The sequence below is a fragment of the Phoca vitulina genome, unplaced genomic scaffold, assembly GCF_004348235.1.
Source record: "Phoca vitulina isolate PV1807 unplaced genomic scaffold, GSC_HSeal_1.0 scaffold42, whole genome shotgun sequence".
NCBI lineage: Eukaryota > Metazoa > Chordata > Mammalia > Carnivora > Phocidae > Phoca > Phoca vitulina.
In genome coordinates this window covers 8,228,912-8,251,311 of record NW_022589745.1, presented here as the reverse complement: position 1 = coordinate 8,251,311, position 22,400 = coordinate 8,228,912, and the positions used below count along the sequence as shown (strand labels likewise).

The 22,400-nt window shown below is 35.4% G+C and overlaps 1 protein-coding gene and 1 non-coding gene across 4 annotated transcripts in view; both read left to right on the top strand.

Annotated features, from left to right (window-relative positions):
• The window catches only part of ROCK2 (Rho associated coiled-coil containing protein kinase 2), a 140,552-nt gene that overhangs the window by 21,527 nt on the left and 96,625 nt on the right, over positions 1–22,400 (top strand). The gene's annotated exons all lie outside the window — the stretch shown is intronic.
• LOC116648303 lies at positions 4,581–4,688 on the top strand. The gene has a single exon (XR_004302497.1). It is a non-coding gene; the product is annotated as a U6 spliceosomal RNA (small nuclear RNA).

Here is a 22,400-nt window from a genome sequence, read left to right as displayed (position 1 = left end):
AAATGCATCTATATCATATCTATTGTTTTGTATTTGCTTTTTTTATTTATTTGGAGGCCGTCCAGTCAGAATTTATAATTCACCTGGTTCTTTTAGGGAGTATTCCATTATCTGGATTGACCATAATTATTTTATTATTTCAGTATTGATAGACATTTAGGTTGTTTTCTTCTGTTACAAACATTGCTGCAGTGAACATTACTAATTTTGTGCATATGTGTGAATATTTCTGTAGATTTCTAGAAATGGGATTGTTAAAGCATGTGCACATTTAAAATTCCAAAATAATCCCAATAGTGATGAGAATACACATATTCCCCTATCTTTGCTAGGTAAATATCATGAGCCTTTTACGTTATTTGCCAATCTCATAGATGAAAAAAAGCCAGTATCTCCTTTTATTTTTTATATGCATTTCAGTATTTGATTACTAATAAGATTGAGCACTTGTTGTTAGTCATAGTTTTAATTCTTTTTAAAGATCCACCTCAAATTTATTTTCTCTGTGAGGTCTTCTATAATTCCTACTTATCCTATTCCCTAACTCCAGGCAATGACTCTTTTCTCGGCTTTCATAGTACTCTCTGTTGTAAGTGATTAGAATCATTACGTATTATGATTATTTACTTAACTTATTATATACCAGACCAGGAGCTCCCCTATGGTTGTGACCATGTAGTAGTCATTATTTTTCTAACTTTTATATCATGGTTTATTGGAAATTTGGGAACTAAAACCGAGTTTTTAGGGTAACAGGGCATACATGCTTTAAAGATATTTTCTTTTTTTTCCTTTTAGTTTGAGATATAATTGATGTACAGCACTGTATAAGTTTAAGGTATACAACATAATGGCTGGACTTAAGTATATTGCAAAATAATTACCGCAATAAGTTTAGTTAACATTCGTCACCTCATATAGTTACGTAGTATTCATTTTTATGTCTCTGCCCAGTGACTAGCACAGAGCCTATTGCATTTAGTGTTTGTTTAGGAAGTTTTATCAAATGGTTAGTCTGATTCCCAACTGGGAGCCTGTGTAAGGTTTGCTGCCTTCTTTTTTGGAGGAGGGGGAGGGTTGGCTCTTAATGGTAATGGTTCTAGTAGACCCCTTTATTTTACAAATGAAGAATTAAGTCTAAAGGAGGAATGTCTTATTTGGCTAATGAGATATTTTTATTCTTTATCATACCCTACTAGGTATTGTGAAACAGCGCAGCTCCAAATGGTTATTTATGGTCAAGGATGAATATTGATTTCTACTATCTAAGATAGATGGCGAGCTTTTCTCAGTTCTTACAGACCAAGCCTAACTAATGGGGCTTTTGCCTAATAGTTTTAGCATGTAGCCTTAAACCAATATAAATTATCCAAACTTCATTTGGCTCCTTCCAAAGAGTTATGACTCTTATGACACATTAGACATAGACTTTTCCAATTGCAGGCACCGGCTAACTCCCGAGAGACGCGGTGTCTTTTCTTTTAGAGAACGCTTGAAACCTGTCCTCTTAACCATCTTCCCATGAAGTGATCCCACCAGATCTAATCACATTATTGCCTTTTCCTGCCCAAGATACAAGCCATTATACACATCTCTTTTCATTCTTGTTCCCTCACCTATTCTTCCCCTCCTTTTCAGACATTTTTTACCCTTGTTCTAAGGTTAAACATAATCACTTGCATCTTCAGATTCTTTACTGAATGTTGCTTTTATCTTTAGGTAACACCACCTGTCTTCTTCCTAAGGGAAAGCCCTCTCTAGTGGAACTTGTACCTTCCTTTATTCTCTACAGATCCCAGTTGTAGGAAAATATAGGAAGTGGTTTCCTTCTTACTTTGCACTACAGTGCCTATAAAACCTTCCTGTTAAAATTCCCGTTGCTGAGTCTCACATAGTTGGGATATACATCTCTGCTTGCTCATTGAAGACATAGACTTCTGACTCATAGACTTCCTTTCCATGCAAGGTTGTGCCATAGTTCTAGATGAATTCAGTGTTTATATGAACAGAGTACCCAGGACCCTGGCTTCACAGTTTCCTCATCTCCAGTGGAGATCTTCACTTAACTCAATTACTTACTCCCATGAAACTACTTTGGACCTTACCATTACCTGAAATCAGCTTTACCTTTGAGATCGTTTATTCAAACATCCTGTTCCTGAGCTCTTATCCTTTTATTAAAATTAAACCTATTCGTTGATGCTTTTGAGATCTGCAGTTCCTTGACCCCTGTCTTCACCAAATGCTTCCTGTATAAGCAGGCAAGAATCCATTGTCCATTCAGACCTCTTGCCAGAATTCTGTTTCCTTGCCCTATTGAATATCTATCCTATGCATTTGCACCTAAATTTTGGATCAGTTTGTCTGGCCTATACAAAAGGTCTTCATTGAGCACTGATGGAGAAAAAAATTACTACCCAGATTAGTGGTACTGTGAATTCCTGGTCTGTTTCTTGTAAGAGCTTTCAGGGTGGCAGAACAAATCTGTCATTTTCCATAGGGTCTGTTTTAAACATTCTTTTGAGCAAAGTATGCTCCACAGATGGTCTTCTTACTTCATGAGAAAATAGAAGCCATCAAAAGGAGATCCCTTAAATTTCCTGTTACTTGACTCACTAGTTTATCTCTTCTGTACCATTTGTTCTTACTTTTCCTTCTGTTTCAGTGGATGAGGTGTCCATCATTCTGTCTCAGGCTGATTCTCCAACTGTGCTTTGGATCTCATTTTCTCCTTCTGTTGATTAATTCTGTTTGTCTTTCATCTTTTTCTTAATTTGGATTCTTTCTCATTTGGCTAAACTTGTTCAAATGTATCACCTAAAACAAATAACCAAATGACCCCTAGAAAGAAAGCTCAATTCTTTCTACCTTTTGCCCCTCCCCTCACCAGCAAAACAAACTCTGCTGTCTCATTTTCTGTTCACTCCTCAGTACACTATAATCTCCCTCCCATCCTGTCCCATCACTAACATGCTTACTTCAAAATCATGCTGATTTCCTTGCTGCTAAAACTGTCATCTCATCGAATGTTCAGAAGTACTTGACACTTCTCAAATTGCTCTCTTGGCTTCTATGACAGTACTCAGAGCATCTCTAGCTGTTTCTCTCAGGCTCCTTTGTTTTCTCTTTCTCTGCTAAATGGGATTCTTCTTATTATTTTTATTCATTCTTTGCCTTCTTCTTAAGCTTGTGTCTATTTCTAGGACTTTCTTTATCATCTGTATGTTGATGATTTCCATTTTTCCACCTGAAAGCTTGTCTCTGAGCCTTAGGCTCATACATCAGCTAGCTACCTACTAGGCATCTCCACTCAGATATACCACAGATACTTCAAGATCAGCATATTTACAACAACATTATTTTTTCCCCCTTTGCTTTCAGATCTTCTTCATTTGCTATGATTAGTGATTCCACTATCCATCTGGCTTGGATCGAGCCAGAAATCTGGCTGTTTGGGTATCTGTCATCTTTGACTTCACATTCAGTATCACTAGATTCTGTCAGTGTTACCTCCATCATATGATTAATTTCTCTCTCATCTGACTGCTACTTTCCCACTTCAAGTGACCATCACATTTTTCTTAGGTTCTTGCAGTATTCTCTTCCCCATTGTTCTTTCCTAGCCTCCTATCCATTTTCTACTCTCCAACCAAACTACTTATTATAAGATGCAGATCTAATCCTATTATTCCCAAACTTAAAGTACTTAAATGACTAATTTCCCATTTACTCGGAAAATTTCAAAATGATAATTTCTTACAAGATTGTTAATGATCTGACTTCTGACTTTTCCAGCCCTATCTCTTGTAACTTCTCTTCTTCCTCCCAAATTCTACCCATTTCTTCCCATTTCCAGGCTTTTTTTTTTTTTTTACTTGTATGTTTCTCTGCTTGGAATGAAAATGCTAACTCCCCAAATATTACTAATATGCAGTATATGGAAATACTTTTGCCTCATTGTACTTAGTTTGGTTTGAACTCAGATTTTGGATGGAGAACACAAATATGTATTTACAATGATATTTTTTAGAAACTGACCTGGTTATGTATTTAATTATGATGGACAGATGGTTTATAGAACTCAAAAGAGGATTTCCTTAGAGGAGTGTTCTAAGGAGGGGTTGCCACTGTGGACTCATGCTTCCTGTGAGATTTCTGTTGTGAGAAGTGTGTATAAAATATGATTAATGGAAAATGGTGATATAAATGCTATATGTAAAACTTCCTTTAAACTGTAGAAGATATATATTTTTTTTATAGATTTTATTTATTTATTTGACAGAGACACAGCAAGAGAGGGAACACAAGCAGGGGGAGTGGGAGAGGGAGAAGTAGGCTTCCCGCTGGGCAGGGAGCCCGATGCGGGGCTGGATCCCAGGACCCTGGGATCATGACCTGAGCCAAAGGCAGATGATTAACGACTGAGCCACCCAGGCGCCCCGATATTTTAAATTCTTTAAAATTCTTAATGATAAGTACTTGAAACTTAGCATATTGAATACAGTGTTTTTTTATGATATATCATTAAAGTTAATTGTCAATAGCAATAATAGTAATATTGTTAGTAAGACATAGTTCTCGTGCTCGCTCCGGCAGCACATGTACTAAAATTGGAACAATATAGAGATGATTTAGCATGGCCCCTGCTCAGGGATGACATGCAAATTTGTTAAGCACTCCGTATTTTTATCACTATATTGTACACCTGAAACTGATGTAACACTGTATGTTAACTGTACTGGAATTAAAAAAAAAAAAAGACATGTAGTAGTTCTTACTGTGTGCCAGGCACTGTCCTGAAGTGCTTTATTAATTTGTTAGATTTCTGTTTCATTTTCTAGTCACATCAAAATGACATGTTCTTTAAAAATATTCTCTTTAGAAATACTTAGTTTCACATATTTAAAAAATATTATGACCCCTTCTAAATAGAACAGAGTTAGTTGCCCATTTTTTGCATACATAATGAAAAATGTTACCTGTCTGTGTTAAAGTCATATTAAAGAAAAAAAGTCTGAGAAGCCTGTATCTATCAGTAAAATCTAACAAATTCTTTCAGTAAAGGTTTTATTTATTCTGTAGTGAAAAGATTTAGTATCTTAGCATTTTTGCGTGTTTTCTCATATGATAGAGTGATCTGTAAAATATATGGGGCAGATATTCTTCTTCTTAGTTTCCTGAATGAAGACACTGAGGTTTGGAAAGGTTAAATAATTTGCTCAAAGAAATGCAGCCAATAAATGGCAGAACTATAAAAGGATCTATACCTTTAGAGTCCTAAAGTAGTGTTCTTTTCTCATTTTTTTTTTTTTAAGTATGCTCCACACCCAGCATGGAGCTCAATGTGGGCTTGAACTCAAAACCTTGAGATCAAGACCTGAACTGGGTCAAGAGTCAGATGCTTGACCGACTGAGCCATCCAGGCGCTCCCTTTTCTCATTATTATGCTTATTTCCTAAAGCAAAAACTGGAAGCTCTGTATAAGAAATTGGTAACCATTATTTTTGGACAAGCTGAATAGATAATTTAGAAAAGTAATTAATATAAAATGTTCTAAACACTTAAAAGGATTTCAGATTTTAGAATATCTTTTAAATCTGCTTTTTCAACTTATTCTCCCCAAAATCTTCTTAAGTTCAGGTTGAGCTTCTCCAAAAGTGAGTTGTGGGGTTTTAATCTTTCTTAATTAATTTTTTAAATGTCTTCAAGTGGAGAGAATAATTAACTATATGATCTACCCTTAGATAAATAAATAAATAAAATCTTAAAAAAATAAATTGTGATATCTTCAGTTCTTCTCTCATATGTCTGGGCGGATACAAAGGAAATTAGTAATTATGTCTTTTAAAGTAAAGGAGATGATGGAGGCTTCTATCTTTTATTTACATTTGGATAGCAGAATTAGGGCGAGGTTGGTGATGATTAAATTACAGTATCTTTATTTGTAAATATTTTTTAAAGATTTTATTTATTTATCAGAGAGAGAGAGAGCACAAGCAGGGGGAGGGTCAGAGGGAGAAGCAGGCTCCCCATTGAGCAGGGAGCCTGATGCAGGGCTCAATCCCAGGACGCTGGGATCATGACCTGAGCCAAGGGCAGACACTTAACTGAGCCACCCAGGTGTCCCTACGGTATCTTTATTTTTTAAAAATTTCTAAAAAAGATATTATTGAAGAAAGAAAAAGCGTGTACGTGGGTGTGCACAGTGGGGAGGCGCCTAGGGAGAGAGAGAATCCTCAAGCAGACTCCTCACGGAGCTCAGAGCCCAGCATAGGGCTCTATCTCACCATCCTGAGATTATGACCTGAGCCAAAATCAAGAGTTGGACACGTAGGTACCCCAAGAAAAGATAGTATCTTTTTCTTTTTTTTTTTTTTTAGATTTTATTTATTTATGAGAGAGCAAGAGAGAGCACGAGCTGCGGGGGGGGGGGGGTTGGTGCAGAGGGAGAGGGAGAAGCAGACAGTCTGTTGAGCAGGGAGCCCAATGTGGGGTTCGATCCCAGGACCCTGAGAGCATGACCTGAGCTGAAGGCAGATGCTTAGCCATCTGGGCCACCCAAGTACCCCAAAAGTACAATATCTTTAAAGAGCATTAGTGTTAGTGTAGATATTGTTTGCTGATCATTGGACTAAGCTAGGGATGAAATGGAATGTATAACCCAGGAAAGGGGAAAAGAACTCCACAGTTGTTGGTATCCCATAATGAGAAAACTATCATTTTTTTTTTAACTTTCTACCATGTGTAAGATAACGTTTGAAACATAGTCCAGGTACTTGTAAGAAGTCATAGTTTATTTGGGAAGATAAAGTTTACTGTCAAGTGGAAAGTTAAATGATGAATTGAAGAGCAATAAATACAGTAATATAAAAGAGTGCCTTACTTGCTATTTTTAGAGCAGTAGGTTGTGAATACCATGAATTAAGAAAAGGTAGAAGTCACAGGACTTTGGAAATAGTAGAAAAGCATTATGAAGGACCAGGGACTTGATTTGCATGTTGGAAGATGGTAATGATGACAACAAAGATGACAGTAAGGATAGCAGCAAACATACCTGTTGTCTCTGGTGGTTGTATATATATTAATCCCTCTGCTTCTCCCTAAAGCCCTTTGAAATAGCTACTGTTATTTTTTATCTTACTGATGAGGAAACTGGGATTCTGCCTTATGTCTCCACATTCTTTGGGTAGGCTACACTGCATCTCATACAGTAGGGTTGTTAATAGATGGTGACAAATAGGGAGGATAGTCTTCTTTTGCCTTAACTGGTACTGTGGAATTTGTGTAGGCCTTTAGAATGGCCTATTTCATTATATCTCTGAATGAAAACTAAGCTCTTATACCCACATAATAGATTTTTTTTAATAAAAAAGAGAACACCTGTTTTAACCTTTTTGAGTAGAATTTTTTTTTTTAACCTGTGTCATTTTCATATTGTTTTAGGACATTTGAGTAAAACTGTCTAATGAGAAGAATGTATAACTGACTATTTTGCATTTAACAATTTTTGGTACCGGGTGTAATTATTTAGAAAATTAAATGGAAAATTTAAAGAAGGGATTGTTGAAAATTGTTAAAAACAGTGACATTGGGTTAAAACAAATAACCTTGTATATTTTATAGGACCACCAAAAAAAAAAAAATACTCTAAATAGATGATTGTAAAGTATTGATGGTATGTGTTAATGGAGGTATTGTTGCGGAACAACCAGCATCTAATGAAATACTTAAAATTGTTTGGAATATAAACATGGAATTGTTTCATTATATATGGAATCTTGAAAAGTACCATGCTCTATCGTCAAAACATCAACTGCTTTAGCTGGGAAACTCCTCCCCCGTATGTATTATGAACATTTTTTTTTTTTTTTGAAAAAAAAGATTTTGTCAGCGAGAGAGAGAAATAGAGAGTGAGCACAAGCAGGGAGAGCAGCAGGCAGAGGGAGAAGCAGGCTCCCTGCTGGGCAAGGAGCGCATTGCAGGACTCCATCCCAGGACCCTGGGATCATGACTGGAGCTGAAGGCAGACACCTAACCAGCTGAGCCACCCAGGCATCCCTATGAATATTTCTTTTGATAACATTTCTTCCTTCATAAAAGTAATAACCATTTAACAAAGTAGAGACAACATAACAAGTTGTTTAAGGACTCAGGCTCTGGAGTCATATTTGGGTTTATTTTCTTGTCTTTAACTGTGTCATCTTATGGGTTGCTTAACATTTGAACCTATCAGTAAAATGGAGGATAATAATAATACTTCCTTTATAAAGTTGTTAAGTTTAAATGACGTAATCTAAAGATTTTTTTTTTTATTTATTTATTTGACAGAGAGAGACAGCAAGAGAGGGAACACAAGCAGGGGGAGTGGGAGAGGGAGAAGCAGGCTTCCCGCCGAGCAGGGAGCCCGATGCGGGGCTCGATCCCAGGACCCTGGGATCATGACCTGAGCCGAAGGCAGACGCTTAACGACTGAGCCACCCAGGCGCCCCTAAATGACGTAATCTAAAGCACATAGTGACAGACATGTTGTGAGCCTTCAACAAATGCCAGGTTTGTTTATTATTGTGGTAACAAAAATGCATAACATATGATTTACCATCTTAACCATTTCTGAGTGTACAGTTGAGTAGTGTTAAGCACATTACATTGTTTTACAACCAAGATCCAGAACTCTTTTCATCTTGTGAAACTCTAAACTCCATACCCATTATGGGGCACCTGGCTGGCTCAGTCGGTGGAATATGGGACTCTTGATCTCAGGGTTGTGAGTTCGAGCCCCACATTGGGCATAGAGATTATTTAAAATCTCAAAAAAATAAACAAAAACAAAAATAAAATAAAACTCCATGCCCATTAAAGAACAACTCTTCATTTCCTCTTCCCCCAGCCCCTGGCAACCACCCTTCTACTTTCTGTCTCTATGAATTTGACTACTCTAGGTACCTTATATATGTAGAATTGTATAGTATTTGTCTTATTTGTCAAAAGGCTTATTTCACTTAGCATAATTCCCTCAAGGTTCATCCATCCATATTGCAGCATATGTTAGAATTTCCTTCTTTTTCAAGGCTGGGAAATGTTCCATTGTGTTTATATATGAAATTTTGTTTATCCATTTATTTGAAGATGGACATGGGTTGCTTCCACCTTTTGGCTGTCATGAATGATGCTGCTATGAACACAAGTGTACAAATATTGGAGACCCTGCTTTCACTTCTTTTCAGTGTATATCCAGAAGTAGAATTGCTGGATCATATGATAATTCTATTTTTAATATTTTGAGGAACTACCAGACTGTTATCCATAGTGGCTGCACCATTTTACATTCCCATCAGCAGTGCACAAGGATTTCAGTCTCTCCGCATCCTTGCCAATACTTGTTATTTTAAGGTTTTTTTTTTTTTTTTCATAGTGGCCATCATAATAAGTATGAGGTTCTTCTCATTTTTATTTTTCTTCTGCTTATAGGCTTAAATTGTTATTCTTTCTCAGGTTTTTTCCTCAGGAAGCTTAAATTATTGAATTTAGATTTTTTTCCCCTAAGCTTGCATTTTTTGTTATAAATTTCTCTTTACTGCTTTTGCTGCCACCCACAAATTTTGATAAGTTGTAATTTCATTTTTATTTAGTGGCACCTTAATTTTTGAAAGATATTTTTGCTGTATATAGTATTCTAGATTGATAGTTTTTGTTTCACTTTTGATACTTTAAATATGTTGCTTCACTATCTTCTGACTTGCATTATTCCTCTGTTCATAGTGTGTTTATTTATTTTTTTCCCTGAGTTTCTTTCTCTGACTGGCTTTAATCAGTTTGATATGCCTGTTGTTGTTTTCTTCATGCTTCTTGTTTTTAGCTTTGGTTGAGCCTCTTGATCTGTATAGTTTCAGTTTTTATCAGGTGTAGAGAATTTCTAGCCCTTATTTCTTCACATGTTTTTTTTCTTTTCTTTTCTTTTTCCTTCTCTGGTGACTTCTAATTATATACATTAGTTTCCTTCATGTGGGCCCACAACTTACTGAGAGTCTATCTACTTTTTTTGGTTTTCTTTTCCCCTCTGTGTTCCATTATGGATAATTTCTGTTGCTATGTCTTCAAGTTCTGTTGTCTTTTCTTTTGCAATTTCTAGTCTCCTGTTGGTCCCATACAATGTATTTTTCATCTCACACATGATTTTTTTTTTATCTCTAGATTTTTGGTTTGTGTCCTTTTTTTATGTATCACATCTCTACTTAGCATTTTCAGTGTTTTCTAAATCTCTTATTTATCGTGGTAAAATATATATAACCTGAAGTTTACCATTCTAACCACTTCAGTGACACTGAGTACATTCATAGTATTGTATAACCATCACCACAATCTATTCTTTGTTGCAGTTTTTGTCGCTGTATGTGATTGACCACATGAGTAGTTTTGGCTTTTGGAATGTGAACAAAAGGGGTTTATGAGTAACATTGAGGAAGAGTCCTTATGGGGAGCTTATGTATCCTTTTTTTTTGCCATTTCTTTTTTTTTTTTAAAGATTTTATTTATTTGACAGAGAGAGACACAGCGAGAGCAGGAACACAAGCAGGGGGAGTGGGAGAGGAAGAAGCAGGCCTCCCACGGAGCAGAGAGCCCGATGTGGGGCTTGATCCCAGGACCCCGGGATCATGACCTGAGCCGAAGGCAGACGCTTAACGACTGAGCCACCCAGGCGCCCAATTGCCATTTCTTTTTAATGACTGGTGTTGGTGCTTGCTGTCCCACATCATGAAGTGGGAGCAGTGTATTCGGGTTGATGGCAACAAAGCTGAGGAGCCTGGATCTCTGATGATTGAGGGAGCTGTTGTATCCACACTTAACTTTTGTTTTTGTTTTTTTTTTAATGGTACAAATGGCCTTTATTGTTTGAATGGGAAGTGAAAGAGAGGAGGGGATATGACAGCTCCAGCTCCTGGGACAGCAACAGATTATATCACTGTCCTTCAAAAGGATCCTTAACTGTTTTAAGGCAGACATAAAGGCACTAAGGGGAATTTTCTGTCACTTGCAGCTGAACCCAAGTCAAGTTGATACTTAAAAATTACCATCACTTCTTTAATATTGTCAAAGAAATAAGGTTTTTATTTATTTTTATTTAAGATTTTCTTTATTTGAGAGAGAAAAGAGAGTGTGTGAGAGAGAAAGCACAAGCAGGGGGGGCTGCAGAGGGAGAGGGAGAAGCAGGCTCCCCACTGAGCAGGGAGCCCAATGCAGGGCTCGATCCCAGGACCCTGAGATCATGACCTGAGCCGAAGGCAGATGCTTAACTGACTGAGCCACCCAGGTGCCCCAGAAATACGGTTTTTAGAAACGTGTAGCAAAGGGCAACTTGTTTTTTTAATAGATTTTAAAAATTAATAGTTATCCTTCATTAGAATTCCTTTTATGTATGTACTATGTTTTATAGACATTTTATTTTCCTTCACGTATTTTTCACAACATTTCTGCAATGTATTATTGTCTTTGTTGATTGATGTGAGTGAAGTTTAGAGAAGGAAGTTATATAACTTGGTAGTAGTGGTGGAATTCATACTCTATTTCAAGTCTATCTGACTCCAAATCACGCACTTTTTTCACTAAGTTATGCCTTTTCTAAGGCCTTTTATATTTTATTTCTGAGACAGTTCTGGTTGGTAAATTAATCTCCTAGGAGGTACCCTGTACCAGTGACTAAATTAATTGTTTCAGGTAACTTACTTTTTTGCTTATTAGTGAAGAATGAGAAGTTAAAATAAACTTTTCTGAATCTGTAAAGTTGAAAACCACCATAAACCCTAGACTAGTAGTAATTCAATCTTAAGGTTTATATTGTAGATGATAGTTATTCTGAAGGCTTCATTCAACCTAGCCTTTGTTTAAGTCTTCGAACTATGCTAGTGTCCTTCATCAGTTAAAGGTTTAGTTTTAGGTGTGGTTAGCTTTAAATTACTGTACTTATGATCTGAGGAAAACAGCTTGAATCTTATAGTCTATTCTAAGTTTCTTAATCCATTGAGAAATCTTGATGCATTTTTGGTTTTCGTTCTCGTCATTTTGTTTTAGCCTACTCTTCTTGGTCTGTAATGACATAATAGCATTCACAGGACAAACACATCACACCCTAGGAGCATAAGAGTGCCAAGAACTACTTGAAATTTATGATCATATAAAACATTTACTTCTTAAAGAAATTTAATTTTTGTAATCTGTTATGGCAAAATATTTTTAAAGCCTGGGTGTTCCAGAACCTGTTTAACCTGTTATCTTTTAAGTGAGACCAAGACTGACTGCATACCTGAAGAAGAAATTCACTGGTGGAAGAGACAGATGCCAGAACTATTGAGAATAAGTCCTTGTTTGTGTAACCTTTTAGTTTGTTGAGTCTTTCCTTTTTTGAGTACAGGAAATAAAATGCTATGGAAAAATTTGCCATTCCCAGCTGGTCACATGTTCACTGTGCTATAAAATTTTTCTTTTTTAAAGATTGATTTATTTACTTTTTGAGAGAGAGAGAAAGAGATGTGTGTGTGAGGTGCAGAGGGAGAGGAGAGAGAGAATTTCAAGCAAACTCCTTGCTGAGCATGGAGCCCATGTGGGGCTCGATCTCAGAATGCTGAGATAATGACCTGGGCCGAAACCAAGAGTTGGACACTTAACTGAGCCACACAGGCGCCCCGCTGTAGAATTTCTTAGTGCTACATTTATTTTATAAATCCAGCATGATTTTTCTCTTTAGTAATTGACAAAGTGTAGATTTAAATTTAACAAAGAAAATAATTAAAACTACTCGTATATACAAATGTATAAATTCTGAATTTTCTTCAGCTGTAAGATCACTACCCATTTTGTCCCCTTCCATTAACCTCTGTTAATTGGATACATGTTGGAATTTTTTTTTTCTTCTTTTCCTTTCATGATTCTTACCTACTTTTCCAATTCCTCAAGTTTTAGTGCTACCAGTCGAGGGTAGTTTTATTGAGTAGTTCTTTTGTTGTTAAAGTATAGTTGACCTATGATGTTATACTAGTTTTGGGTGTATAACATAGTGATTCAGCAATCCATTCCATACATTATGCAGTGCTTACCATGATGAGTATAGTTACTATCTGTCACCAAACATAGTTATTACAGTATTATTGACTATATTTTTCCTATGCTATACTTTTTATTCCTGTGACATTTATTTTATAACGAAGTTTGCACCTCTTAATCCCTTTTAAGAGAGCTGTCTTAGAATGTATCTAAAAACACCTCTGGCCAGTGTGGTAGCCATTATCTACATGTGGCTAAATTAATCAAACTAATTAAAATAAGTTCAGTTCCTCAGTTGCACTAGCCTTATTTCAAGTGTTGGGTAGTCACATGTGGCTAGGGGCTACCATATGGGATAGCACAGATAGAGAACATCTGTTGAGTATATAAAATGCACCTAATCAGATTGTGACCTGAAGAAAGTACCCAGTGTGATTTTTATTACTTTAGTTATGTCATTTAACTTTAAAAAAGTTTTTAAAGATTTATTTATTTTAGAGAGAGCGAGAGAGAGTTAGTGGAGGGAGGGGCATGAGGAGGAATCTTCAAGCAGACTCCCCGCTGAGGCTGATGCAAGCTCAATCTAACAACCCATGAGATCATGACCTGAGCTGAAAGCAAAAGTCAGTCACCCATGTGCCCCAGTTATGTCATTTAATAATGTAATTATTGGTCTTAATTTCTAGCAGAGGTTGTTTAGAAAAGTGAGGTCTTTCATTTCTCTCAATCTTTTCTTACCAGTCTACATTTTTAAAAAAGAGTTGGTTAAGTGACTGCCTTCGGCTCAGGTCATGATCCTGGAGTCCCGGGATCGAGTCCCCAAGCAGGGAGCCTGCTTCTCCCTCTGACCCTCCTCCCTCTCATGCTCTCTGTCTCTCATTCTCTCTCTCTCTCAAATAAATAAATAAAATCTTTAAAAAAAAAAAAAAAAAGATTTTCTTATTTGAGAGAGAGAGAGAGAGAGAAAGAGAAGGAACAGGGGGAGGGACAAGAGGGAGAGGGAGAAGCAGACTCCCTGCTGATCAGGGAGCCGGATGCGGGGCTCGATCCCAGGACCCTGGGATCATGACCTAAGCCGAAGGCAGACCCTTAACCAACTGAGCCACCCAGATGCCCCATCAGTCTACATTTTGATGAAACTTTTTTTGCTGTATTTTCAGAGGTCATTATACCGTGTTGTTCAGTTAATAGATAATAGGATTTGCTTCTTGTTTAAATGGCTTGCCAGAAAATATTATGGATATCTTTGTAGATGTTTATTACATTCCTGATTATAGGAATAATATATGGTTACTATAGAAAATTGGAAAATGTAAAGAGTAAAAAATAAAAACTTATAACCACCCAAAGATAATTACTCCTACTTTTTTTTTTCCTATTTTTGTAATTTTGCTAATTTAATTTTAATTTTTCAAATCATTGGTAGTGTACCTCATATTCAGTTTTGTCTTTAACATAATAGCATAAGGATTTTCTTATGATATTAACTTTTTTCTTAAACTTTTAAACAAATGTACCACAATATTGAATTAAGTGATCTCCATCATAATTTGCTTGACCATGCCCCTGTTGTTGGACATTGTGTTCTGTGTAATAGTGGTCTCTGTTTTGTAGCACTGATTAAAGGGTATGTTGTGTAACTTCTGTAACTTGAATATAATTCTTAAAAAATTTTTTTATCCTTTATAGTATGTATTTGATTTAAGTTTATGTCTTCTAGAGTATAAGCTACTTGAGTTTAAGGATCATGCCTTGATTACCTTAGATTTTTTTGCAATGAAACAGGATATAAATAAAGTTATTTTAGTTATATTTATATTTCCAATTTATAGCACTGTGCTTGGCATATAGTTATTTATGTTTAACAAATTGAATTTATTTATTACTATTTTAAAAAATATTTGTTTATTTAAGTAATCTCTACACCCAGTGTGGGGCTTGAACTCCTGACCCCAAGATGAAGAGTCACATGGTCTTCTGATTGAGCCAGCCAGGTCCCCCTGACAAATTGAATTTAGATAAGTGGCTTGTCCCTTTTCATAGATTTTCCTGTAGATGAGAATATGCATGAAATTTTAATAAAAAAATAATTCAGTTTTTTGGACACATTCCTTGCTGTTAGGGACAATAGTCTCATTTGTAATTACATTTTTTCCCCCTTTTTCTGCAGCTCCTTTCTTGGAAGAAAGTTTTTGGCTATGCCATTTAAGGAGATTGAATAATTTTTCAAGGAATTCATATTTAAGCATATTTGCCTGGCTTTATCACAGGCCACAATATGGTTTAGCTATTTGAAGAACATCTTTAGTGGCAAACACTAAACAGTGAGTCATGGGTGCTGGGTTACTGGCCAAATTTAATTATGATATAGCTTCCTAACTTTTATAAGTTGATTTCAACGATCTTATGATAAAAGGAACCATGAAAAGCAAAACTAATGATATGTATAGTTACTATTCTGTTATCTGAACTTACTGGATTTGATGACATAAAATGTCGAAGATATGAGACCTATTTTACGCATGAAATATAGCATGGTATATGTTGAACATTATTTTGGTGCCAGCAAATGTAGTCCTTAACCATTCATATGATATTTTAAATATGCTTAACAGTACTGTGTTTCAGTGAATAATAGTAACTAAAAAGCCAGTATATGCAAAGTCTGAATCAGTTCCTTTATAGAACATGTAGCCAGATCACATAGTCAAAATTGGTGTAAAGAGAGGAGCAAATCCAAAGGCATTTGTCATAATGTTTTTAATTGCTACACTGGACTATGGGGAGAGCATCATATTTATTCTGAAGTGCAAATTATTGACTAAATAGTTTTTCCAGTCCATTATTAATGTCATAATTTGTTTTAGTCTTTCAACAATATACCCTTTTCATATTTCTATATTAATACATTCTACTTCATTCTTCTTAATAGCTCTACAGTATTCCATTGGATGTATTTTAAATTATCCAGTACCTGTAATCAAGGGTTTTTGAGTCATTTTAATTACTTACATCTAGGTATCAAAGGATATTCATACAAATACATATTTATGTATTTTTGCAGGTAGTAGGACAAAGTTAAAATTTATTTTTGTTATTTCCTCCATTTCAATTAGCGTTACATATATTTACAATAAACAAAATACAAATTTATGATTATAATGAAAAACTTACTTTAAAGAGTTGGTTAACTACTTGGGAAAAAATGTGAGGTTATTTTCTCATGCACTAAAATAAACTCCAAATAGTCAAAGGGGACAAAGGCAAAATGAAAAACCAAAGACAATGGGACGCTTTGCTGGTTCAGTCAGTAGCATATGCAACTCCTCATCTCAGGGTCACTCAAACCCCATGTTGGGTGTAAAGCTTACTTTACGAATAAAAAATAAAAATTAATAAGAGTTGTTATCTTAAAAAGAACATAAACAAAATGAAGCTGCACACATGCCCATTTGAACTAAACATAATCGATACAAAAGCATCCATAAAGAAAAAAATCATAGTTTTTATTTGCTATAAGTGATTAAAACTAAGAGAAAGTTACAAGAAAACTGAGAAAAACCAAATGCCCAAAAAGGTAGAAGATGCACTAATATTCTTAATTAAAGAGCTTACATAAATTGACCATACAACCTTAAATATCAATAGAAAAATGTTTTAAAGGATTTAGTTTACTAAAGGGCATGGTTGTATCTAATCTGTCTATTGAATTTTTTTTAAATTGTAGTTGACATGTAGTGCTACATTAGTTTCAGGGGTACAGCATAGTGAGTTCACAAATTTACATGGTATACTATGCTCACCATAAGTGTAGCTACCGTCTGTGATCATACAAGGCTCTTACAGTACCATTAGCTATATTCCTCATGCTGTACCTTTCATCCATGTGAATTACTTATTCCATAACTGGAAGTGTACACTTCCCGCTCCCCTTCACCCCTTTCTGTTGAATTCTTAATTTTTACTCATTTTGTTTTTAAGTTTTAGAATTTTCATTTGATTATTTGATAAAATTTCAGGTTCTCTGCTGAAATTCTCCCCTCTTATCTTGAACATATTAATAGCAATGATCTTGAAGTTTGCGTTAAATTTCTGAATTTCCTGTGGGTCTGATTTTTAATAAAAAATTTCTGGTGGGCACATTGGTGGCTCAGTGGGTTAAGCTTCTGACTCTTGATTTCAACTCAGGTCATGATCTCAGGGTCGTGGGATTGAGCCCTGAGACGGGCTCCATATTGAGCATAGAGTCTGCTTGTCCCTTTCCCTCTGCTCCTCTCCCTGCTTGCACTCTCTCTCTCAAATAAAATCTTTAAAAAAAATTTCTCTTGGTTTTATGGTATTTTAGTTTTATCTTCTCATATGACTGCTAATGTTTGATTGACTGGTGGACATTGTATATGAAAAAATGCTTAGATAATTAGGTAATGTTATCTTCAGAGAGGATTTATGTTTTCTGTTAGTTAGGGTTGAGACGGACCACCTTAATCTATTTAATCAGATTGAAGAGATTTGAGGCAGATTTTCAATCTTTTGAGGGTTGGTCTATTTCTGCCTTTTTTTTGTTTTTGTTTTTTTATTCCTGCGGTGTAGCACTTTAGTGCACTTAGTTAAAAGCCTGGACTTTTTCTTTGTGAGTCCAAAACTCTAATTTCTGTCTTCCCAATTTCATGAGAGTTCTGGAAGCTTTCTTCAGTTTCTCAACTTCTGAGCTGCAGCATTGTAGTCTACTTTAGATTCACATCCTTGATACAGGCTGAGATATGGGACAGAATGGGCTCATTGTCCTGAATAGATTTGGACTCTTCCAACAGATAGGTCTCTCTCACAGAGGTGGAGTCTTCCTTGCTGTGTTTATCAAAAGAATGAGAGTAGATGAGAATTAGTGTTTATAATTTGTAGGGATCAAGATTCTAGAAAATTAATTTAGTGTAACTTAAAATAATTGTAAGTAGGAGTTGTGATCACTAAGTGTTATATACAACCTATGATTCTTCCTTCAGTAGATCTTATATTTTTATAAATTACGGCTTTAGAGCATGGATTTATAGTTAAGTTGTAATGTTGTGCATGCCAGGATAGAAAATATTGTTTTGTAGTCTCAAGAATAATTATAGAGTATTTTGTGGTGATCATACTTTCAATATGATGACCTTTATATGATCTAGCTGTCTTTTAAATTTGGAATTTTTCTGAGTCAGTGACTTGTTGCCCTCAGAATTCTCTTAGTATTGCATATACCACAATGATGTTGGCAGTATCTTTTATGAAGTCTGAACCATATGACTAAGCAAGCACAATAAGCACAGGAATCTCTCACAACTGCTTGACTTTTAATCCCCAACTCCCACTTTTAACCTTTTTGAAAAAATTGGTAAGTTAAAACTTTATAGTAACGGCTAAACTCATATGTAGGATTTCCTGAGGGTTGCAGTAACACTAATAACACTAGTATAGTCAAGCTACTTCCTTCCCATGAAAAAACAAATTCACCAAATTTTGGGATCAAATTACTGTAACATGGACTAAGTAAGAAGGAGAAATAAAAGATACCAATACTTGTAACAGGGAGATTTGCCAGGAAAAGAAAGTATAGGTCATCTTAGTCTGACTTATTTTGAATTAGTTCAGCCCATTCATAAAATATCTCAAAGAAAAAGTTTTGACATAGCTTTTCTATTAAATGATTGGTTTTATATTTAGGAATGTTAAACTACATTTTTGTGTTTTATATTCTTTTATTTTTGCGATTTTAGTTTTTGGTGGGTTGCGGGGCAGATAACCAAAATAGGTTTCCAGATCTAGAACTCTAATTTATAATACTATTTCTGTTGGAAATTAGAATTTGTTTTATAAATTTGGATTTCATTGACCATCAAAGAACCAGTTTGGTTATGAGATAGATGGGGGTCATGTGTGTAACTCAATTAATGATTATCAAACCATGCCTTATGATACATGTATATGTGTGTATACACAGATGCACATACATAGTTTTTTTGAGTTTCATTTTTCGGAGCATTGGGTTAAATTCAGATATGTTTGTTATTTAGGGGTTTTGTTAAGATAATGGCTGTCTTTGGTGATTGGTATGCAAGAAAGGAAGGTCATCTGTATTACTTGGTGGCATAGGAGTAAACATTTATAAGATGAGATATTAGTGATTTGACCACTTCATGTGTAAAAAAAAAAAGATCATTTTGCAGATTTTTGGATTATACTTTTTTTTTTCCTAAATACAAACCATTTGGTACGTTTCATAATACTGTAAACTAATTGAGATCATTGTGGTTAGTTTAATTATAGTCTTGGTAGTTTTTCAAGGAAATGTGGTAATAAAATCGGAGACCTCAGTTATATTATGTCCCTTGGTTTGCATCACTGGTTTTATTTGAATATGAGTTTACTGTCTTCCCCCCGCCCCCCAGGAAAAACTTGCTTTCTCTGTGTATTTCTCTATAGTTTCAGTCAAGTTCGATACAGTTAATTCTTGTCTGTCAGCATTTAGAGTGTTTATACTGTGTTTTCCACACGCAGTTGGTAAATACTGTTGTCTTAGCTGGCTGCAGTTATATATAGTTTTGCTTTCTAATGGAAATAGGTTTGCTCACTGAGTAGAGCAGGGACATTAGCTCATTCATTTATGCTGCAGACATATTTGTTGAAATGATACCCCGGGGCTATCAGATTAACACTAGAGGTCCTTTTACCTGCTTCCGTATTCCCTTGCTGTGATTGAGAAAGTGAATTTATTTTGTAATTGTGTTTTAAGTTCTTTGTGTTCCAAGGACTTTGTGTATGTTCAGTCTAATAAATATATATTTAAGAACTACCATGTGCCATGTCCGGGATTAGGCCCTGGGAATGTTGCAGTGAACAAAACAAAAATTCTCTGCTATCAGTTTACATTTTAATGGGGAGCCAGATGATAATTAATTGTATATAAGATAGTGATTTATTGCAAGGAGAAAAAAAGTAAAACAAGGAGGAAGGTATGAATATATAGGGTGTTGATAGTTTAGATACTGAAGTTTCTCTGAAAACTTAAGACCTGGTGGAAGTAGGAGAGTTAGCCATGCAGATACATGGATGTGGTCGTTTTAGACAGAAATAGCAAATCCAAAGGCCTTGAATCAGGAACATGGCTTGGTGTGACTTTTTAAAAAAACTCATTATTTGGAAGCAATTTCCAACTTAAGAAACGTTTTCGAAACTTCTGTATATGTTTTGCTGAGAGCCCTCATTCAAGTTTTGTTAATTGCCCAAATAATGTTCTTTAGACCAAAAGGGTCTAATCCGGGATCATGCATTGCATCCAGCTCTCATGTTTCTTTAATCATCAGTTTGGAACAGTTTCTCAGTCTTTCTTGATTTTCATGCTGTTTACAGTTTTGAAGGTTATAAGCCACTCATTTTGTAGAATATCCCTCAATTTGGGTGTCTAATGTTTTCTGATGATTAGACCCAAGATATGTATTTTTGGCTGCAATTTCACAGAAGTGATGTTGTGTTCCTAATGAATCCTATTTTGTGGCATACAGTTTATCCTATTAGGTAGTGTTAGCTTAGATTACTTGAGTAAAGATGATGTCTACCAAGTTTCTAGTTACTTCCCCCTCCCTTTGTAATTAGTAAGTAGTTGTGGGGAGATACTCCAGGACTGTGAAAATCATCTTTCTGTTCCTACTTTCACCCATTAGTTTTAGTATCCATTGATGTTTTTCACCTAAATTAATTTTTACTGTGAAGATTGCCAAATAGTGATATTCTGATTTAATATTTCTTCTACATTTTTTAGTTGGCATTTTAAGAGAAGGAGAATTACTTCATATAAATTTATTTATATCAGGAATTCTTTTTTATTCAATGGGTTATACGCCATTACTATCATTATTTATTTTAATACTCATTGTTCTACATTTACCGCTGGGAGCCCTTTCAGAGGCTTGTTATGTCCTTTTGATGTGTTCTCATCAATCTTTGTGTACTTCTTTACATTTTTAAAACTTTTATCTTGAAATAATTATAAATTCACAGGAAGTTACAAAAATAACACAGAATGGTCCTTTGTACCCTTTACCCAATTTCCCCCAATGTTTATATCTTACATAACTACAGTACATTATCAAAATTAGGTTATTGGCATTGATACGATGCATATGTATAATTTTATGTCATTTTATCACCTGTACATCTCCCTGCTTTTGCCACAAGATGTTACAGGCTCATGTTATAAAATTTTCCTGCTGTAGTCCTGGAATCACCCATTTCTCTAAGGAGCCTTAATTCCTTTTAGAGGAGAGTCGTATTTCAAAACCATGTTCTCATTGCTGTTGGAGTATCTCTGTACTCAGACTCTTTCAGTGGACATACGAAGGAAGCATAGGTATGTGTGTGTACACTTACATCTACATCTGTATTTCTTTATCTTTATTGAAAACTATGTATTTACCTTGATAGCTCCAATTCCATCCCAACACCATGTGTTCATTCTAGTTTTCTTTTTTTCTCATATTTGTACCTCTTCTCCCAGTAGCAAAAGCTGATTCCTGTTATCATATAGTTCATAATTTGCTCAGTTCCTCCATATGTTGCCAGCTCCCCATCCCAGAAGACTTTGTTACTGCTCAGATGTTCCTTCTTATGAAGGCCCTGGCTGCTCCAGAGCTACCTTCCTATCCCATCCCCACTTCTTGTGTAGGGCCTCTGTTGTGATTTTAAAACTTTAAGAAGGGCAGTGTGGCTGGAGCAGATAATGAGGGAATGAGACATACAGATTTAAATTACGAGAAGATTGACCACTCAGGAGTAGAATGGAGGTGGAGTAGAGTAGAGGGTGATTAAAGGCAGGGAAGCTAGTTAGTAGGTAAGAAATGAGAATCTGAGCAAACATAGGGAAAGGAGTGAAGGAACAACTGTGAGACAAGAATAGTTGCAGTACAGATGGAGCGACATTGTGTAAGGGACAAGGAAAGGATTTCTGAACCCGACTTCCTAGGATAGCGCTGCTTAGCAGATACCAGATACCAGTAGGTAAGGTATGAATGAGAAAATGACTAAGTTTTGGACATGTTGATACTAAGATGCTAGCTAAATATTTATTTACACAACAGTTTTGGGAGAATATATTCTGTGCTTGGAATGTAAAAAACAAAAATTTTTACCCTTAAGGAAGGTAATAAGAAATTCTTACAGTTAAGGAGTTTGTGATCTCCAAACTTAATTTTGTATACCATCAGTAAAAGATATATTCTCAAATAGATGTATCTTTATAATTTGTACATGTGTATCATTATATTAAAATGTAACATACATTATAAAATACACATAAAAGTCTACAAACAGTATTTTTTGAGGTATTCATTTTA